The following is a 21,706-nucleotide window of genomic DNA, read 5'->3' as shown; positions in this document are numbered from 1 at the left end:
GGCTGTTATGCTGATACATTCTACAACCTCAGAGAATATGCAGCCATATGACCTGTCATATTCTTACACATGTTTTAATTATTTGAACATAGAAAAGAAAACTAAACTTCTGCACTTTGCATTTTGATGTAACTATAAGCCAGCCTCTGCCAATCTGGTTTCTTCCAGATGTTTTGGACTACTATTCCAATAAGCCCCAGCCAGTGTAGCTGGGAGGAGATCAAAATCTTTCATTTCCAATTTCAGTTCACCACAGTTTAGTGTTGCACCCAAACTTAAACAGTGGTTTTTTTAAACTATGGTTAGATGGCTTGTTGGTTGAAACAAATCAAGTTGTCTATAGCATGAAGCTGGTTTATTCCAACTAACCTTACTTAACACAAACCACAGTTTGCTTAGGTTCAGACATAATGCTAAGCTGTAGTTAGTCTGAAACAGAAACAAAAACATTCAGAACTCTCCTCCCAATCATGCTGGAGATGGGTGAAGGGAAGCACCTGAATCTTTCCTAGATATGTTTCCATAATGATATACCATTGACTCTTTCTTCCCATCCTGACAAAACTGCTTAACTCTAACATGGCTTGCGTAGACATAACAGTCAGTCAGTCTCTTAACAATGATTGAATATTTTTTTTAAAAAAGGAAAATATTTAAAAGATAACAAATGGGCTACATAATTGCATGTTCAGATTAATTCAGCCCTCCACCTTCAAATTTCAGTTAAGCACTACATTGGTATCACAGTTAACTGATGTTAAGGGCAATCGGAGTTCCTTCTTAGCCCAGGATTTGAAATGATCCCATTTCCCAGTCCCAACCTCTTAATCACTGTTAAGGAATGACATTATGCCTGCAGCAGTCCATCATCTCACTGAGAATGAACATTTTGCTTGAATACTTTGTAGTAATCTCACTGCAGAGCTGAAAAGATTCTTTCCTGTTTTTTCACTTTTTAAGTACATCACAAAATGCTTTGAGCCTCATAGGTTCAAGCCCAGCTTGTTGTACATCACACAATTCAATATATTGAAGGTTGCCCGTCTTGCCCTCCTGGCTTGACTGACGGCTGTTTGTTTTCAAGCAATTTAAAGAGCAAGAGCAGAACACAGAATGGTCTTACTATGTTATGTTCATTTTATAGAGCACTTGCATAAAATTCTTCTCATTGATTTGTAACCTTTCAGAAATACCAAATTGGCATGAGTGTGGTACGTAGTGGTCATGTGTGTGGTATGTAGTGGCCACATGAATAACTTTTCACTGCCAACACATGACATCATGTGAGGCATGCAGAGAAGACTCAAATTCCCAATCTATTTTGAAATACAAAACTGCAGGCTTTGCTTGCAAATGGCAACAGGGAGAATACAAACTTGCCTTAGTTATTTCTACCCAAAAGCACAGAATTTTGAAGGGAATGAAAAAACAGAACTTTGAAAACTATCCTCTTTAATGTATATGTAGAGCAATAGGAAATATGTGTTCCAATAGGTAGACTGAACTTGCAGAGAAGAACAGACAGCTGCCGTCCAGCTGCTATAGATAGTCGTTCAGGGTGCCTCAAGTACATATTTCTCAAAAATGTTTTCCAAAATATTTCAAGAAGAAAAGGCTGGGAGTACTGAAACTAAACAAAGGTTTCACATCTACCTTATAGCAAAACTGGCCAGAGTTCTTTTTCCCGCAATAAATTATAGGTTCTCTTTTTACATAAAAACACAGATATAACAAAGTTATTCTGATCCCCTCAGGACAGTCTCCCTGCCCAAGTCTGCATTTTTGGAAAATATTCTGGAAAACAGTTTTTCTGAAACCATTCCTAAGTTCTGACAATGCTGGCAGTGGGAAAATGTTCAGTTTAACCCCCTCCCCCAAGCTATTCCATTTCTCACCCTATAGATAATATAAAATTGCTAGTCCCTAGGAAAATACTCTTCGTCCATGGGGTCACAAAGAGTCGGACACGACTAAACGACTAAACAACAACAACAACAGGAAAATACTGTCAGAAACTCGCAAAATGTTCCAGTAGTCTAATTTATGGTGTTTGTAGGGTTATCTATCAGGTATTTGAGCAGTGTTAGAGAAGACAAACAACACTGTTCCTATGCTGCATGGGGTGATTGGGAGTAGAATCATTGTAATCAGCTCCCCACCCCCCAAAAAGCTGCTGATTTAATCAAAATTCTATACAATGGGGAAGTCGGCTGTTACACCAAATCAAGCGGTAAATGCATGGAACAACAAGTGGTGTTGTGGTTTTATATTTCCTATTTCTCATTCATGGTCTTCATGCTATCACAATGGGCTGAGCTCTGAGTGAAATCTGACAAACTTGCTTCAGCAAGAATGGAAAGAGGAACTGCAAAACTTCAGCCCATGTCACCAAATTACAAAGCAGATTGCAATCCCAAACCACTGTCAGCCGCACTTGTTCCATTTAAGTAGGACGAAAAAAGGAGAGACAGAGAACTAGTTTGACTAGCCTAAGCATATTCTGAAGGAAGTCTGCTGTCACGTACAGATGGAGGGGCCTAGAGCAAATCCTCAGCATTGATGGTACTTCCTAATACCGTATTTTTTGCACCATAACACTCATTTTTTTCCTCCTAGAAAGTAAGGGGAAATGTCTGTGCGTGTTATGGAGGAAATGCCTACGGGTGGCATGCCTACGGATTTTCCTCCTCTAAAAACTACGTGCGTGTTATGGTCGGGTGCGTGTTATAGAGCGAAAAATACGGTATTTTACAGCAATCCCCTGAGCCAGTGGCAAGCACGTTCTCCTTATTAGCTGACTCCTACTACTTCCCTTGCTTGCCTCTTTAGAATTTTGAAACAAGTGCTGAAGTTGATATTTGAACTCATGTCTCTAACCATCAATCTACAGCCAGGCATAAGAAGCCAGCATTGTTTTAAACTGTTTTTAATATTGTGTTTTAATGTTGTGACCCACTGTGGAACCTTGTGAAGCGTAGGTAATAAACAAGCAAATAATACCTGTTTTTTTCATATACCTAGAAGCAAATGCATTGTCCACTCCAGTCTGCACTGGAAACGAAAAGCATTATTACTTTGCCAAAAATTGCTCAAAGACACTAACATTCAAATTCTAAGATTGGCCCCTCTGTGTCATCAAAGTAGCCAAGCCCTCTAGATGTTGTGCCCTCTAGATGTTGACCACAATTCCCATCAGCCTCAGCAATCATGGCAAATGGTCAGGGATGATGGAAGTTGTAGTCCAACAATATATTGAGGGCACTATGTTGGCTACCCCAAGCTAAGCCAGTTCCTACTAAGATAACTCCACTATGTTGGCTACCCCAAGCTAAGCCAGTTCCTACTAAGATAACTCTGAACCCCCTGCACAAAAAACCTCCAGAATATCAAAAGAAGTGGTGTAATTAAAAAACATGGATTTCAAAAAGGAAATAATACAAAAAATAAGATATCAGAACATGATGATCATGCAAGATGTATTTCCTGTTGTTGTGAAAGGTATTATAGCAGTTTACTGTTATACTTTATTTCAAAATTCTCACATTGCAGGGGGGAATAGGATGCACATTTTCCTCTAATCATCGTTATCTAAAAATGCTAGCATTAATGAAAGCTTCATGGTTTGTGGAAGTTGGCACAAAGTGTCACAGCATCATTCTCTATTCATTTTTATTAATGTTAAGTCTGGGTTTAACAGCTCTCTAAAAATTCAACGCTTCATAAAAAATGACAAACTGACATAAGAAAATGGCACACAGTTTCACTCTATTTCTGCTCAGCAAAGGAAGAAAGGAAACTGATAATATTGTCAAAATACTATGATTCCCAGAGAGAGAGAGAGAATGTGGAGTTTCCCTCAAGGCAAGAGTTTTGAGAAGTTCCTAGTTCTGATTTTGTACCAATCCCACCAGCAAACATAGGAAACAATGACAATACTGGTAGTATTGTATTTTCAGGTAGACATATACATCCCTTGATGCACACCAGTCACAGAATATACAAGCAATGGCAAAACAATGCACAGGAAATGAAGCCTTCAAAGGGTAGCTATCTAGAAGTTGTCAGGAACTGATTTTGCTGCATTGACTCACTTCTGGGCATTTCCTAGGTGATGACTGTGAATTGTGCCAAACTGTGTTAAATTATGTATACACTGATGTCTGCCTGGGACAGAATTGAAGTCATCTTTCCTATTTAGGACTTCAAACAGTCCTAGAAGCACAGCTTGGGGATGAAGAGAGAGAGAGAGAGAGAGAGAAAGGGCAGGTTCTGTGGTCTTCGATTCTCTGTCAAGCTGCATTATGCTATAAAACTTACTGCATGGGTTATTTAATATTTTTAGTGATATACGGTAAGCAAAAATTTTATTCTCATCAGCTGCATTCTAGCACTTCCAAGTAATTGAGAGCAAGTGCTTGATTAAATGAAATTCCATAAGATTTATGCTTTGCGGTCTGAATGCTGAACTAATTTTATGGTGATGAAGTTCCACTGATATCAAAGTCAGCAATATATAAAATACCAATAGCATTGTATGTGTTACATAATTATATGATATATTATACCTTAACCTAGAACATAACTTCTATGCTGGCTCAACCATGAGCAGACTGTTACAATGGTTTCTTATGCAAGTGGTTTCTTATACAAGAAGAGATCCAGGATATACAATGCTAGCACTAGGCATATCCTAAGAAAAACTGCATTAATCTCACCAGCAATTATCACTGCTGAAAATCCCCCAATACATCCACAAGGCTTACATACAAAGAGGTGAACTAGATGACCCTTAGGGTCCCTTGCAACTCTACAATTCTATGAACCTAATTACTGTTCTACTTGCCAAGTGGTGTTTCTATGTTGACCATTAATCACTGAATAAGTACCTGCAAAGTATTTTACAGATATTTTAGAAGACATTCGAAACAATAGACATGACATCATCTAAGATGTTAGCAGACAGACACAAGCAAATAGCTGGGTATTTTCCTCTGTGATCTCAAGCAAGATATATAGTTTACTACACCATAACATATTCACAGAATAATAATGGTACTCTGTCACTAGCTAATCACATCTGAAAATGCCTTTCTCTTTTGTTTGATCCTTGTGTTCTTCTTAAAAAACTGAAACTCATTATTCATCTCTTCAATATGTTGGGCAAAATCTAGATTTAAATAAAAACTGGATGGCTTCTTATCTGAGAAGGCAGGTATACAGTTATTCAATGAAAATGTTTCAACAACATAGACATCTGACAACAGATGTGTCACTAACACTGAGCTTATACATTATTGAATTCTTTAACATCCAAACAAGAGCCAGTCTATGCCTTTTCAGTTCCAAATACAGACCCTGGCTAAGGAATGCTTTCCTGGCCTTGACAGCATGCTTACTGATCATACCCCAAACCTAAGAACTATAGTAATTATCAAATGCTACTGAGATGGCATGCTCCATTAATCTCAAGAACAGTGCAACATTTAGGGATACCCATTACCATAAATTTAAAAAACTCTGCGGGTGAATAAATGAGAACTAGATAATTAAGCAAGCTTGTTATCACATTTATTACCCCAGTTAGTTTAGCCTACTAGCGGTTCCACAATCAATGAAGGAATATATCTCAAACAGGAAACACAGAAACACAGGTCACAAGGTCAGACTATACATCTATCTAGCACTGTACAGTATTCTGTACTATGAATGGCAGTTCTCCTGGGTGAGGTCTTCCATATTACCGGCCCCCTAATCCTTGAAGCTGCTAATGCAAGAGACGGAACCTGGGCCCTTTAAAAAAAACAAAAAAACCCAAAACACTTAATTACTGAAGTAATGAGCTATGTCTCTCCCCAAACACTTACAATACTATTAACTGAACCTAGGGCCACTAAAAACCCCTGGGTGTGTACTAGTCCTTAGGTCAACAAAATCCCAAACCTTTCTCTTTTGAGGTTACCCATAGTTTTGGAATCTTGTGGGTAAGAAAAACTTAGAAGGAACACAGCTGTTACAGGAAGAGAACCCATAAACCCTACTGTGTAAATCCAGTACAGTGGGATTGCAATTTATGCAAGGGTTATGTTCCACAGGATAGTGTATAAAGCCAAAATTGTTTTAACTTTGGAATTGCCCCCATGTGACCATCCCTACCTTTCCAAAGCCAGTGTGCCAAGCAGGCCTTGGCCTCCGCCCCAACACACATGGTGGAGAGCTTTTAAGCTTTTTGTCTTGCTTACTGGGCTCTGGAAGGCTCTCACAAGATCTCATGGGATCCTCCCAGAGTTAGAGCCTGGTAAGCAAGATTGAGAGCTTAAAAGTGCTTTCCACACCAGGAAAGAGCTTTTAAGCTCTGCGCCTTGCATGCGTTTATCTTCTGTGATATCAGCTGGTCAGCTGCCAAGCACATAAAGCTGCAATCATGCAAGTTAAATGTGTGCACGTTGCAAGCCGACTGTATTTATACACAACTCTTTGCCCACATATTTACTGCTCCCATAAACAGGCACAAGTGCTGCTGAAGGCAAGAGAGTTACATCAATTCATATGACATTTATGTGATTTAACAGATGATTCACCTTTCTCGTTTTTCAAGAATTAGAATTTCATTAATGCCACTTGAATTATCTCACAATCACGGGGCAAATATGATATGCTCATCACTGCACACTTTGGCCAAAATTCAAAAACAGGCAATGCAGGACCATGGGAAATTGGAAACTCACCAAGGCTATCCCCACCAAGCACAGCCTCACCCTGCTGTTGTGCAGCAGCTCACTTGTGGACATGTCATTCCAGAAAAGCAAAGGGAGGCTTTTCTAGGAGGGAAAGTCTTAGCAAGTTAGATTCAGTTCTCAGGCCCTACGTCCTAGGCCCAAGCTGTCAAAACTGCTGTAACTCATCAAAAATAGCATGGTCCCATCAAGAGGTAGCTCTAGTTATGTGAAAAGCATGTGAACACATTCACCTTCACTCTACAATTATGCTGGTATGCTGAGAAATGAGAAAAAGAAGGGCTGTCAGTCTGTTAGGGATTACCACCTCATGGAAGGTAAGAACTTGAAAGCTGACTTGGTTGACACACCAGAAGATATGGAAACTAAAAAGCCAGGGAGCCCAGAAGCAAAGTAGCTTAATGGGTGAGAACAGAGTTGACAGTAAGCAGCAGTCTCCCACCCACAGGCCCCCTTGGCTCACAAGGCCATTTTCCCCAATCCATGCCCACCTGCACCATCCCTGATGACATATGTGATATCAGGTGATTGGCAGGTAATGATGTAGTTACAAAGGAACAATCAGGAGCATAAAGTGCAAGACTTGCTGCCAGGACCCTATAGCTGATTGGTGCTGCCAGCAAGCCCCACTGAGATCAGCTGAACTAACTCCCTAGTACACTCAATGAGACTCATTCTGTCGGTGCTTAGATTGAACCCTTTGAAGACCTGCTGTTAACATCAATCAGTTCATCAGCACTAAGAGTGAGCCCTTTTGAGATTGCCCCATCCACCAGTCATGGTTTGCCCAACATCTGGCCTGATGCTTGGGTCCATGAGCTATAGGAACTTAATCCATGGGCAATTAAAAGAGACTGAGACTAGAGGAAAAGACCCTGGCATTGAGGGCTAGGAACCTAAGGGGTGCAGGGTTGCCATTCAAGACTCTGGAACTTTCTTGGTCATTATGAGTTGCATATAAGGAAGAAATCTGCAAGGAACAGTGTAATTTGGAAAAGCTAAAGCCGGCAGTGGGGTGGTATAATATGCTGAATTTCACATATTGATTTGAACTAGCCAGCTACATACTTCCTTTCACAATATTAAGAGCTATAAAAATAAGGAATTATTGGAGGGTTAACTTTATTACCCCTTTTAATTAATGTTAGTTGATATAAGAGTCCCAGGGCTAAACAACAGGATAAGAACTCTGCTGAGTAGTGAGATGTTTGCCCCCCAAATCAACTTATTGAAAATCCCCCAAACTCTCCAAGTAGTTTATCTTAATACTATAGGTGTAATGGCTGCACAGCCCCCCTCCCCTTCTCCAAAGAAGAAATAAAAACAACTTTAGGTGGAAGTTCCCAGGGGAGGCCCATCAGGCCTCTCCAGAGGAAATGATGTTCCATGATCACCGCTGCTCTTATGAATAATTTCCTGCCACAGAATAAGCTCATTGGGCCTCTCTCCTCTCTGCTGGAGCCCTCCATCAGTCGCCACTTCTCCCAACAGATAAGGCTGTTTATTCCTAGGGAAAGCAATAGACTGCGGTATACGGAAGGTGGGATGTGAACAGAATTAAGACACTATGCCCACCTTGAGTCTGTGTACTGCAGTTCAAACAGGGTTGATCCCATAACTGAGTGGCCCTGCACTGTATGTTTGCCCCCATCCTTAATGGAAACTTTTTTTTTTTTTAACATTGGAATTCAAAGATGCATATAAACTTGCAATGCTTATCTACAGCAGGGATTTCCTTCCCTTTTCTCCCTTCATGTGCCCCCCCCCCCGACTGGTTTGAGTGGGGATTAGGAGAACCTGCAGAATGGTACATGGGGGAAGGAAGGGAGATCATTCTTCCGGGTTGGCGCCTCTGGCAATGGCGGATTTCCTCCGATCGGGAGGAATCCGCTCCGTGGAAAACAGGGTCTGAACCGCCACGGCGAGGCGGAGACCCATCAAAAACCACAGGCGGGAGAAGCCTGTGGACGTGGGATTCGGCTGGCACCTTTGCGCCCCCCCCCCACTCGCGGGGAAACCCGATTTCGGGCTTCCGGAGCGACGTGGGGTGAGTGGCGCGGTGCCTTGAATCGACTGCTTCTTTCACGGAGTGAAGCCGCATTGCTGTTGCCGGAGAGCGCTGACTTTTTCCTGTGGACAATTGGAGCTTAAATAACTGTCCGTGAGTAGAACGGAAAATTGGAATAAGAAATTTCTTTTAATTTGGCACTGAAGCGGGAGGTCTAAACAGGAAGTCTGCCTTCCGTTTTTTGTAAATAGATTGAAGCAAAGACACGGCAAACTAGAGCTTAGAAAATCGTTTATAAAGGATCAATTTTCATCATTTAAAATTACTGAACCCCCCTTGGAAGCAGGAGAAGGGGGGGGACTTTTTCTGGACTGATTAAACTTGCAGAAGATAAGTAAAGAAAAGCAATTCTCCACCGTCCTGAACCTGGGAGCGGGGTGTCAGGACAGACGTCTTCGGGAAGTTCATTGACTATAGACAAACGTTTTTGACAGATAGTTAAAAGAAGAGAAACATATTGATTCCATTGTTCCCCTTCGCATCTAAAAGGAACAAAATATTGACAAATGATCTGAAAAAGGAAAGTTTGTTGTTAGATTTGCTTTTTTTTAAAAAAAAAAAAAGAGAGAGAGAGAGAGATGGATACAAATAGAAGCTTTTTCCCCTAGAGGGAGCTTGTGAAACTGTTATTAAATTCGAACTGGGGAGCTTTGCAGCTGCAATAGATTAAGATCGTGGGAACAGACTCTGACCTTCAACAACAATGTACTCGGAGGCTCTGGTGTTGGCCTTTTGTAAGACAAGTGCTTTATTGGAACAGTTACATGAGAAGATGGATTTGATGACTGTTGGGATCGGAAAGTTGGACAGGCAGTGGGTACTTATATAGAACCCACTCAGGAATTAACTCAGGAGTGTGCTTTGACAGATCAGATGAGGGAGGAGGTTGTTGCTGGACCTAGTGAGGCAGAGATGGAGGGAACTGTGGCCCAGCAGGAACATGAGTTGTTGGACTTGACGAATGAACCTGGAGGAAGCCAGATTTGGAGAGACAGAGTTCTGTTTGGTTTGGAGATGGGGGGCTGGATAGACCCACCTATGCAGGGATGTTTTGACCTTTCAAGTCTGGCTTTGGGCCGGGAGGCGTTCGGAGTTGTGCGGGCCCTTAACTTTGGAGGGACTTTGAAACATGCTTTTAAATACCACATGGAGTTCAGTGTTGACTTTGGAAAAGGGGCTGATCTGTCGAGAAGGGACAAAAACATTGTCAAGCTGGAGTCTCCACGAGTGAAAGGAGCAGAAGACAAAGTAAAGCACAGGTATAAATATGAAGAAGATCTGCGGATGGGACATGGAAGAGATCCAAGGGCCTCGGATATAAGGTTACCAGGTTGATGGATGGGATAGAAAAGACTGACAAAACCCGAGACCAGGAGAAAGAGACGTTGGATGAAGATTGGAAGAAAGTTTTAAACAATTTATTTAGGAAAATCTTGTAAAAGTAAAGAGTATTAGAAAAATGTTGGAATGAAATTATTTGGCTTTAGCAGAAATGTTAAAAAGAATTATGTAAGAATATGTCATGGTTAAGAAAATTTGGTATAAATAAGATTTAAGTTTTAAGTTTTAGGGCCTTTTATGGTAAGATAAGGTTAAAATAGATTAAGGTAATTTAATGACAGAATATTATGAAAGATGGAAAGGATTTGCTGAGATAATTAACAACTAGAATACAAAAAAGGGAGGTGTGAGGAGGTCAATGAAACAAGGTAATGACAGTTAATGATTTGGGAATATTGGATTTGTTTTTAAATTTTTTGTCTATTTTTGCTTTTTGATTTTGATGTATTATGTGTTTTGTTTTTTTTCTCTTTTTGACCTTGTTTTTTTATTGATTCGTATTGTTTAAATGTTACTTGTTTTTTCCTCCTTTTTTTCTTTGTTTCTTTGTAATCTTAAAATTCTCAATAAATATTTTTTTTTTTTTTTTAAAGAGATCATTCTGTCTAGCAAGCTGATATGCTTGTGCAGATGGAACATTTGTAATAGTGCGATGTTGAATTCCACCCTGTGGAACTAATTTCAGCTGCTCCCATTTCAGGAGCTTCAATTCTAGTACAAGGTACTAGCAACTGTAATCAGCTGCTGATTACTCATTCTCAGACTTGCCTTGGTCCAAAATCATTCCCATTCTCATCTGTAAAATCAAGAGTATCAATGCACCTTATATAATATATAACACCATTTTTGGGGCGGTAAAGCATTTCATTCAGTTGTAACAGAAAGAATAATACATGTACACTATTTTATTTTATTTTATTTCACAAGGGGTTCTTAATATGTTAGATGTGATTCAAGAGTTAGAAATAAAAAGCTCTTCCATCTACTGTAGCCAGTTCAAGTCAAAGATGCAGTGTCTGCACTAATTATCACAAAGAGCCAACTGGCTGTTGGATAGACAAGTAACCATAGCAACCCAGCCTAGATATCACTCATACAAATTACACCAGAGACGTTTCTAGTGGATCCATCCTGAAGCCAAAGTGGTCACATAAAGGTGAGGACATTTTTCAAGGACGTTTCATAGCAAGCCGATTGGCAATGACAGCAGAATCTGCTCACAGTAACCACCACAATAAATTTCAATTTTGCTTTATCATAGTGTCATGAGGTATCCAGTGAACCCTGTTTATTGTATCTATAGAACTGATTATCTCTAGTAATAGAACTGCCCAGTATGTGCTGCACACAAAGAGATGGAAAAAACTGAGAAATTTTATATCATGTATTGTGTGAATAGTTGCACAAAAGTCTTTAAAGCTGTGAATCCCTAACAGTCCATGTAAAGAAGGGAAACATTGTTTTCATTTACCATGTAGCTGGCATAAAAGTGATTTCAACTGTTCAGATTAGAAAAGTTGTGTGTGTCTATATGTGTATGTATGCACAAATTGCTGTTTTAATCCCTGCATTTTAAACAGAATATTCAAAACATAATATGATAGTAATTTATTTGAGTATTTGTATACTACAATTTCAGCCCCCTCAACGTGGTTCAGTTTTATTAAACTGTCCTGGGTTTACACTGAAAATCATATTAAAGTGCAAGACATTAAAGACCTCTGTCGTGAAGAAGTTGGTCTGTATAGATACGTTTTAATGCTCAAATACATTCCTTCTAAGTATAGAACAGACAATCAGCGGAAGTGGTCAACATAATTGTTGAACCACAGTTCCTATCATCTTTGATCAATCCAGCTATGCTGGATTGAATCTAATAACACCTGGAGGACACCATGTTGGCTACCCTTAATCTATGGTGTCTAATATCCTTGCAACACATACCACTTGGTATAATCAAATTTTGCAGGATGTAACACACCACACTCAGTAAGGTTAATGATGCAGAACTCAAATATGGGGTCTGTCAATCTGGGTCTGACCTATCATTATGTAAAGTGATGCAACCACCAAAAGCAGCCAATTCTCGATGGTGGCAGCAGTCCTCTGGCTGTTCCTCCTGGCCATGCCCATCTGCTGGAGGGCACAACTCTATGTGTCATGCATGCCAATAAAATAGCTTGCTGCCCTCAGGTGCAGTGAAGAACTGCACCAGTGAAGTTGGCTATACTGAAATAAATTTCAGCAACCAGTCCACTCATCTTCTCTACATGGACCATCTTGTCCTCTACTTCAGGCAGCTAAATGTCATGGGCTGGCCCTGGCTCTCAGAGCATGAGGTCAGGTTCAGATCCCCACATGCAAATGAGACCCTGCAAATGAAAGTGGAGCAAGTAGCAATGTTGTGTGCAATGTTGAACCTAAATGTACAATGCCAAACTCAGTTCTTAGCAGATATTTTTCTTCTTGTAGTGATTATATTGCAACACGTTTAAGATCTTGGTTACCAAATCACTTCACACAAATATACCAGAACTCTACACCAGGTAGCACCCAGTTGTTGAAACAGTAATGTTGGATTACAAGAGAAACAGAATCTCTCTGGATTATGGAGGACATGGTAAGGATAAACTGGCTCTAAATTCCCTTTACTATGATGCTGACAACATACCAGGAACATCAATATACCTGAATATCAGCCACAACAATGTCACCTGGCTACTAAATTACTTAATACCCTTGGGCCACTCACTATTTCACATTTGCAAAGGAACTTTGGAAGTTCCTTTCTTCCTAACTTCAACTGCTGCTCCCATGAAGTAAAATGCTCTTGTATTCAAACCATCTAGCCATTTGCATTTACAGTGATCGAAAACATTTTACCAATATATATTTAGTTCAAAAGTTACAGATTTGGTTTTCCTTCTGCAGCTGTTGGAATGACAGTCTGTTGCACAAGGAGAACAACAGCACTGAATTATCAGCAACTGCAGACTAAAGGGCTAACCTGCTGTAAAAATGCATCTATAATGGTACATATTGATGTATGGTGTATATGCAGCCTGATACGCACACTGTGGTCTCCTTACTATGAATTCAGCTGGCTCAGTTAAACTTTTCCAACACTGTAGTTCAGTACTGAAAAGCTGAGATTTCTTCCCTGAAGACTAATTATCTTATCGTGATGTCCTAATCCAATAATGTTCTCCTCTTTTCATTCTTATTGCATGTATCTATTTTTGCATCCATTCACAGAACAAGCTTCTTTTGGTTTCACGGATCATCCTAAGCATGAAATAAGTAAATCGGCATATGACACAGCTCTCTCCAAGATTTGGAGATGACAAACTAGCTATTCTATTGAGTGAGACACGGATGCTTGTTGACTTGGCAGCTGCTCTGCATTCAATGATTCATTTTCATTTCAGGACAATCACATATGTATTGTTCATTCCAATTTTTGGAGACTATTAGCTTTTCTAAAGCTATGTAGACACAGATATACCGGTCTCCTGTCTCCCTGACATGACTGAAAATGTCTTCCCATTTCTCAACACCATTGATGCCAGCTTGACATATGATTACAGTGCACATCATTTGAAGTGTAGGTGGGATACATAACAGTATTCACCCCTATGCTCATGCCACCATGGTACACATCACTGGGTGTTCCACAGCCAAACTCTTTCACCTAATTTCTCCACTTAGCTGGATCCAGGGAGTTTCTGCCTCTAAATTTTCACTTGCCTTTTTTTTTCCCTTTTGCTATTCTTCAGGTGACCAAATATCAGTGTGTTGAGGACTGCTGATGTAGTCCCAGGGTAGCTGACCTGGTGCCCTTCATATATTGGACAACAATTTCCATCAGTCCCAGCCAGTAAGGCTAACTGACGTGGATGATGGGAGTATTAATCCAGAAATATCTGGAGGGCACCATGTTGACTACATCTGAAGTGGTCAGGTACCTCTTTTTACCAGGACTTTGCAATCACTATCTGTGCAAAAAGGTCTTTTGGTTAAGGAAGGAATCACTGGCGAACAGTGAGTATCCACATTCCGCTTGCCTTCTTTGTAAGCACTTAATACCATTCGTGTTCTTCTTAATCTGCTTGGATATGCTACTGTATAAAAGTTTTTTCTGTATTATAAACTGTTGGAATTTTGCAATAGCTCATCTTCTGAAATCCATACCTCCCTTCACATCCTAGTCAAAGCAATATTATTCATGGCAAAGCTAAGGCAATGTTTGGAACAAGTCTATTATGCAGGCTGAAATTGTGCAGCTAGGCCAAAGGCATATTCTGTTGGGTATCTGCCTGTGATGAGCCTATCCTTAAAACAGTTTGGGGATTTCAAGGTCTCTGCAAATTTCTCTTTTAGCACACACAAACATCGAAAGAGGAAGCCAAGCAATGAATTTGGGAATAAGGAACTGTGTCAATTGGTGAAATGAACTTAGCAACATTTAATCAAGAGAAATGAGATGGCAAGAGGAAATTATGGATTCATTACCAACATTTATTTCATTCATACATTGCCTTTCTTTGAAAGAAGTCAAGGTTGCATGGATATAATTCTCACATCCAGGCACTGAACCAGTTTAGACCTGCTTACGCTTAGCAAAATTGCTGCATCATCTTCCTTTAAACCACTCCATTGGAGAATTTGGGCCTTGTTTGTTTAGGAATCTGCATTTACCCTTTTTGAAAAGGGAAGTGGTTGTGGTCAGCTTACCGCCATACCACTTACCAAGTTGGCAAAGAACCTTGAAAGAATTTGCTAACTGCTTTCCATATTTTGTGAAATGCAGTTGTACTGGCGAGAATGGGTTGCTACCGCACAATAGTCACAAAAGGAAGTGGCTTTAGCAATGCATGCATCAGCTAACCAACTGTGGCTGAAACAGACAAGGTCAGCTATGAATGTCAAATGATTGCGTTGGCAGTTTTACCATGTGAGGATGTGTAATTAAAGGAGAAGTCTTGAGATGGTAAGAACCTGAGATGTTGAATAAACACGCAAACACAGTAATGTATTAATGCAACTGCCTGGTCCAAGTGAATGTGGATATAGTTCACAACAAGACTGTACTTGATTCTAGGAAGTCAAGCTCCGTATAGAGTGGACTGTTCCATGTGCAGTGATTAATTCATTTTATTTATAATGTGGGTTTGATTTTCTTAAAAGCTATGACACACTTAATGTAAATCCTAAGCAATGTAGATATGTAAGTACAGCTAAAGGTACACTCTGGGTTCAGAGTTAACTTCTTCTGTAGGCACAGAATATGTCCAATTTTTTATTAACTCATGCTTTTTTGCTGCTGCTGGTGACCTAGCAATTAAAGTAATGGTTGGGTATCTTTTTTCCCCTCCAAGGGTAACATTGTAATTCCTGCTACAGAAATAATATTCCACATCCAAAACTTCAATTGTAATAATGGTAAAATAAGCTGCTTCCCCAAATTAGTCAATATGACATGTCGAGCTGAGAGGAAATAAAAACTTGAAGTTTGCAATCTTCCAATTTAAGAAGATGCACCACCATACAATTGCAAATGCCATTTTGCAAAACTATATGCTAGAGTGATTGTCACCTGAGCCATGCAAGCACCATTCATCATAAGCTTAAGACAGAAGGGTCAGTCCAAGTTAAATGAAGATGTCAGGTAGTGTGGTGGAAAAAAGACAAACAACACTTGCTTTTCAAAAAGGACGACTAAACATCTGACTGAAATAAGAACTGACTCTGATCACTGACTGTACTGAACTGGTTTCACGTTGAAGAATTTAAGAAAAGTATTAAACTTGCGACACAACCCCACAAGTTACAGGCAACCTTTTTAACCTCTGTCATTTTGCATTTGAGTAATGAGTGGTTTGAAAATAACAATTCGCAAGAATCATTCCTACAAGTTCCTGACTTCAGAGAGGGGAGGGGGAGAAAGCAAGATATCTTGATGTCTGTTCGAACTGTGGGGAAATGGCAAAGTACTTACTTGTCTTATTTGCAATGCACCCTTCACTGAGGAGCTTATGGCGGCATAGTTGGGGCTTGTCAGGGAACTGCCATCAGTGCCGGAGGGAGAGAGGAAAATCCAGAGGGATTCCAGAGAGCATCCCGGAATTGGGAGAGGCAGCCCATCTTCTGGGGAAGAGAATCAGCGTAGCACCAGTGGAGAAGGGGGGCAGATGGGGGAAGCGGCGAGGCGGTCCCATGACTCCTTGCCGGGGACCAGCGGGGAGAGTAGAGGTCCTCCACTGCCTACGCCCTCCTTGCGCAGAAGGCTTTCGTGCAGAGAGAGTAGGAGGAGACTAGGCGTCAAAGAGCTTCTTTGCTGGAAGAAGTTTAAGAAACGCCCACTGACGGATTCTGCCAGCGATTGAGACAGCCACGGGTGAGTGGCTGTCCGGACAGAAAAGGTTCACTCAGGCAACCCAGCCAGGTGTTTGCACCGGCTTACGCACGAGCAACCCCTAGAACCACTACAGGGCTGTTTTCACCCTCTCAACCACTGTGGAAGTAGGTTAGCTTGAAAGACTATATAACCTGTATAAGCCTGCACAATGTACTCAATGGCAGATCAGTGATTTCAAGACAAACATTCACTATAGTAGTGTCTTTAACCTTGGGTTTCCAGATATTGTTGGACAACAACTCCCATAATCTCCAACCACTGGCTAAGCTGACTGAGGATGATAGGAGTAGTAATGCAACAACATCTGGGAATTCAAGCTTGAAGAAGCCTGCTCTGAAGCAAAGGAAATTAAATGTAGTGCCGTCAATATGTTTTCTAGTTTCTAGATCCCATCAGGCCCAGCCAGCATGATGAATGATCAAGGAAAATGGGAACTGGAGTCCAACAATATATGAAGGGCAACCCATTGACTTTCCCTGCTCTACAGAATGTCAACACTATTTACACTACATCACCTGAGCTTTCAGAGTAGCACAGGGCTAGCATATCCTGACAATATCTGTTGCTGGTAATTCTAGAAATCTCCCAAGTGGATTAACTATTTGGAAACATTCCAAACAGTTTGGAGTATTGTGGAAAGAGACCAGTATAGAAGTGCTAATGGAAAATGCCAACAGCTTTGTGAATTGCCAGACCTGGTGCAAGGGGACACAATGCAAAACCACTATCTAACCTGTAAGCTGCACTTTTGAGGTGGCAGCTCAGAGTCAAACCATAATTTATTCACTGCTGTTTATAGTAAATATGTGCTAGTTCTTGTCTAATGTAAAGAAACTGCTAGAAACTAGCATGAACACTATAAGTGGAACATGCTACCTTTAATATCAAGAAATTCAAACGTCAAATTTAAATATAATTGTGCGCCTCTGAAGTAGAAGGAAAGTGTTTTCTAATGAAAATTAACAAACTCTGCCAGCAATTTTCACACAATATATTCTGACACTTTGGAAATCAATAAATAATTAGGATGCTGGTCAAAGCCAAATAGACACACCAAGACACCTGTTCTCTCCTTGGCCATTTTCCCAATCAGAATATTGTGCATGGAGATTTGTTATTTATAGAGGCATGAAGAATTGGGATATTCTGTTTCACTGTTCAGGTTTTGCCATTTTTGTCTTCATAGCAACCTGTGCTGTTCTTCTACTAGTGTCAAAAAACAGAGTTTAAAACATCAGTTGGAAACAACTGCAGACAAGGGGAAAGGACCAAGCTTGTTGACTTAGCTGCATGATAAAAAGGAGATTCAGTACCAAAAACAGAAAAAGTATAGCATGGTTAGCTCTTAATCTTATGATGCAAACCACCCCATACATAAAATGCATCTAAACTCGAGTAACATAGGTTTTGACTACTTTTGAATAAAATGCTAAGCCTTAAACTGTTTTAACAAGCCAGGACATAGGTCAAAGACTATGATTTGTTTTACTTAAATGGTGGTTTGCTTCTCTTCCCACCCACCCCAAATCTCTTCTGTTGGTGGCTATCACAAATGCTCCCTCTTTGAGACTGGAGTGATCTCTGTGGCCATACCATATGGCTTAAAGTTTGCTTTGAAACAAGAGCCAACCCATCCCATGTCAAGCATCAACAGCCAAACTGTTTTGGGGAGGGTTCATCTCTTTGTAGCTGTGATAGTTCACCTGCAATCTCATAGTGATGGGTAACCACAAGAGTATAAGGACTTTCAACAAAAAGTGACTAAGTGTGGACTGAAGCATTGGGCAACTAGCTAATCCATATGTACCCACAGAGAAAACTCAGCTACTCTGACAGACACACAGAAGCATTCTGCCATAATGGGCACCATTTTGGACCTCCTTCATTATGATGTACAGTGGTGCCCCGCAAGACGAATGCCTCGCAAGACGGAAAAACCACTAGACGAAAGGGTTTTCCGTTTTGGAGTTGCTTCGCAGGACGAATTCCCCTATGGGCTTGCTTCGCAAGACGAAAATGTCTTGCGAGTCTTGAGATTTTTTTTTCACTCCCCCCCCCCTTTATCTAAGCTGCTAAGCCTTTAATAGCCTTTTAGCAGCTAATCCGCTAAGCCTTTAAGCCTTTAATAGCCGCTAAACCGCTAATAGCGCTAATCCGTTAAGCCGCTAATAGGGTTGCTTCGCAAGACGAAAAAACCGCTAGACGAAGACACTCGCGGAATGGATTAATTTCGTCTTGCAAGGCACCACTGTATCCATAAATGTATCCTTCTTTATTATGTATCCAGTAGCCACTTTGGTCTCCAGTGTTGCCACCACAATAGCTCAAAGTTATTTTATTGCTTGGTGCAGTCCAGTGAATATGTTATGTTTACCATTTTGAGTTTGAGAAATCATTCAAGACCTCCCCCCATGGAAACAGGTAACCCCAACTTGGTAGCTGATTTCAAGGTCAACATATTTTGCTACGAAAACACCTATTGTTTTATCTTTTACTATTTATATGTTCAGTTCCTCTGACATTTTCTTCTGGAAATGCTCAATCCTAAGAACCCCATGAACATTAAAGCTCAGTAGGACCCAACCATACAATAAATATAACTCTCCTTAGAAATGAGCAGTTCACAAACTGCAGAATTCAAGGACCCAGAAGGAAAGGTTAATAATCCAAAACTCCCTAGGTGCAGAAGTGGCTAACTTTTTTGGTCTGCAGGCTGCTTTCAGCCTTGGACAACTTCCTATGGGCCATATGCCAGGAAGTGGGTGTGGTCAGCTGAAGTGGGTGTGGATTATGAAGAATGCTAATGTGGAATTCAAGTTCAATAGCAGAAGATACAATACATTTTACTGTATGTTTGACTCTGCAAACATGCTAATGCATAAGAGCCCTTTTTTGCTAAGACGGTACAAGTCTCAACAAATTCATGATCCTATTTCCACAGCTACATTGTCTCTGAAGAGTTAAATATTATAAACAGAGCTGACTGTATAAACACATAAACTGTTTTTCCCATTAATACATGAGATTTTTAAATTATTTTTGACAGAGAAAGTAAAGACACAATAATGGGTGGAATGCTCTGTCACAAGAGACTAGGGCCCTGCGGGACTTGACATCTTTCCGCAGGGCCTGCAAGACAGAGTTGTTCCGCCAGGCCTTTGATCAGGGCGCAGCCTGACTCCCTCCTCTGGCAACCTGCACAGAACTTTGCTTAATTGGTTGCCATCAATTTGATTTAATTAATTTTTATAATGAAATATTTTTAGATTGTGTGATTATTTGATTTTTTGATTATTTGATTGTTGTTAGCCGCCCTGAGCCCGGCTTCGGCTGGGGAGGGCGGGATATAAATAAAATTTATTATTATTATTATTATTAATGAAACGGTGACTCAAGTTAGTGGCTTGTATCCAATACACTCCTTCACAAAGAAAAGAGAGCTTTCCCTTCACCCTGCAATTTTTGTGCCACCTCCCATTCTGTTCTGGAGGGTCCCCAGTTCTCCAGAGCAGATGTTTGTGGAGGAAGAGGCTGCAGGGGCAAGTGGTAAAAATTGCCTCTCATAGGATATAAGATGCCTTGTACATAGCCAGACCATTGTTCTGACTGCCAACAGTTCACCAAGGTTTCAGACAGAAGTTTTTTCACAGCCTTGCCAGGAGATGCTGTGAACTGGATGTGGGATTACCTGCATGCAAAGCACGTACTCTGCCACAGAGCTACAAACAGTCTCACCTACTGAGCTAAAGATTCCCCTCCATTCCATGAGTGAACCCCCAAATGTAAGGACCAACCAAATGAAATTTGTTAGAATAAAGGATAAAAATTGGGGCAAGAAACTGGCTTATACAGCTAAGGGTTGTAGCCAAACATGTCACTCAGCTGACAATAAGGCTTGCATCAACAGAACTAAGAGAGAAGCAATATTTGACCATTCCCCATATAAAGGACACTCCAGAACAGATTTACAGGGGGTGCAGAGGGAGGGGGAATCATTGCATATTGCTTCCCTCCCCATTTTACTGATGGAAACCTCACTCTCACCTGTGTCCACATAGCCCAGCACTTTCTACTTGATTAGCAGCAACCTTCCTGGTATTGAGGTAGAGATGTCTTCCGCAGCCCATCTACTCAGGGACTGCAACCTCTGACTTTAAACATGCTAAGTTTCTGCCAATTTTTTATCATTATTATTCATAAGTGTATTTCTTAAAATGTTTCAACCTCTAAGAATTGATTCTGTGTGGTTCTTAAAATAAGAATCTTTCAAGGCCTAGATGGGAAACCTCTGGCCCACAGACCCAATTAGGCCTGGAACGGGTCCTAATTTGGCTTGTGAAGCTGTTCCTCACAAACAGCCCCTCCTGCCATACACCTGACATCCTATGGGACTCAGTGTCTGTCCCAGGGAGCCCCAATGGGATCAGCTGCACTGCAGTGGGAAATGGAGGTTTCAAAGGTGTTTTTTGTAACTGGCAAATGCCTGTTTGGCAGAGACAACAACCCGCTTTGAAGGTGCGTTCCTGTGGCCGATCACGCACCTTCAAAGGAAATTGCTGTATGAACGGTAGTTTCAGCAATCTCATTAGAACACTGACATGTGTCATCTGCTTGACATCATTGCAATGTTGTGTGACTGACCAGAAAGTGATCCCACACACTGCAGGGAGTAGGGGAAGTTAGAATCCAGCCCACTGACTGGATCTACTTTCCTACCTCTGATTCACGGGGTCAACAATTTTTAGGTTCCAGCTTCCTCATCTGTCAGTGAGGAATCTGCCCAAATTAAAATAAAGAAAAATAAAAACCTAACCTAACAGAGGATATGATTATGGTTCGTACCAGTCCAGGGATCATGCAGAGTGAATTTGCTTCACAGTAAAATTTTCTGAGATTTAATAACATTCTGTTTTTAATTTTGTGGAACTTAATGGGTTGGACTAAGACCCATAACATGCTTAGAGCAGACCCAATGAAATCAGCAAGACTTAGGATACTCAATGGGCCTATTCTAAGCATAACTTTAGCCTGGATCTAGCACCCTGAACAAATATTTGAATACTGCTGTTCAAATACTATAGGTGTTTAAATTTCTCACCCCTTTTCAACGGTCTCTCTATTGGTGCAGAATATTTCCACAACAGG

General features: G+C 40.7%; 1 protein-coding gene across 1 annotated transcript in view; it reads right to left on the bottom strand.

The window, feature by feature from the left end:
* PID1 (phosphotyrosine interaction domain containing 1) overlaps positions 1–21,706 on the bottom strand; it is a 100,915-nt gene that overhangs the window by 46,963 nt on the left and 32,246 nt on the right. The gene's annotated exons all lie outside the window — the stretch shown is intronic.

The sequence above is a fragment of the Podarcis pityusensis genome (genome assembly GCF_964106645.2).
Source record: "Podarcis pityusensis genome assembly, chromosome: 5".
In the NCBI taxonomy this organism is placed as follows: Eukaryota; Metazoa; Chordata; class Lepidosauria; order Squamata; family Lacertidae; genus Podarcis; species Podarcis pityusensis.
This window is presented reverse-complemented; position numbering and strand designations above follow the sequence as displayed.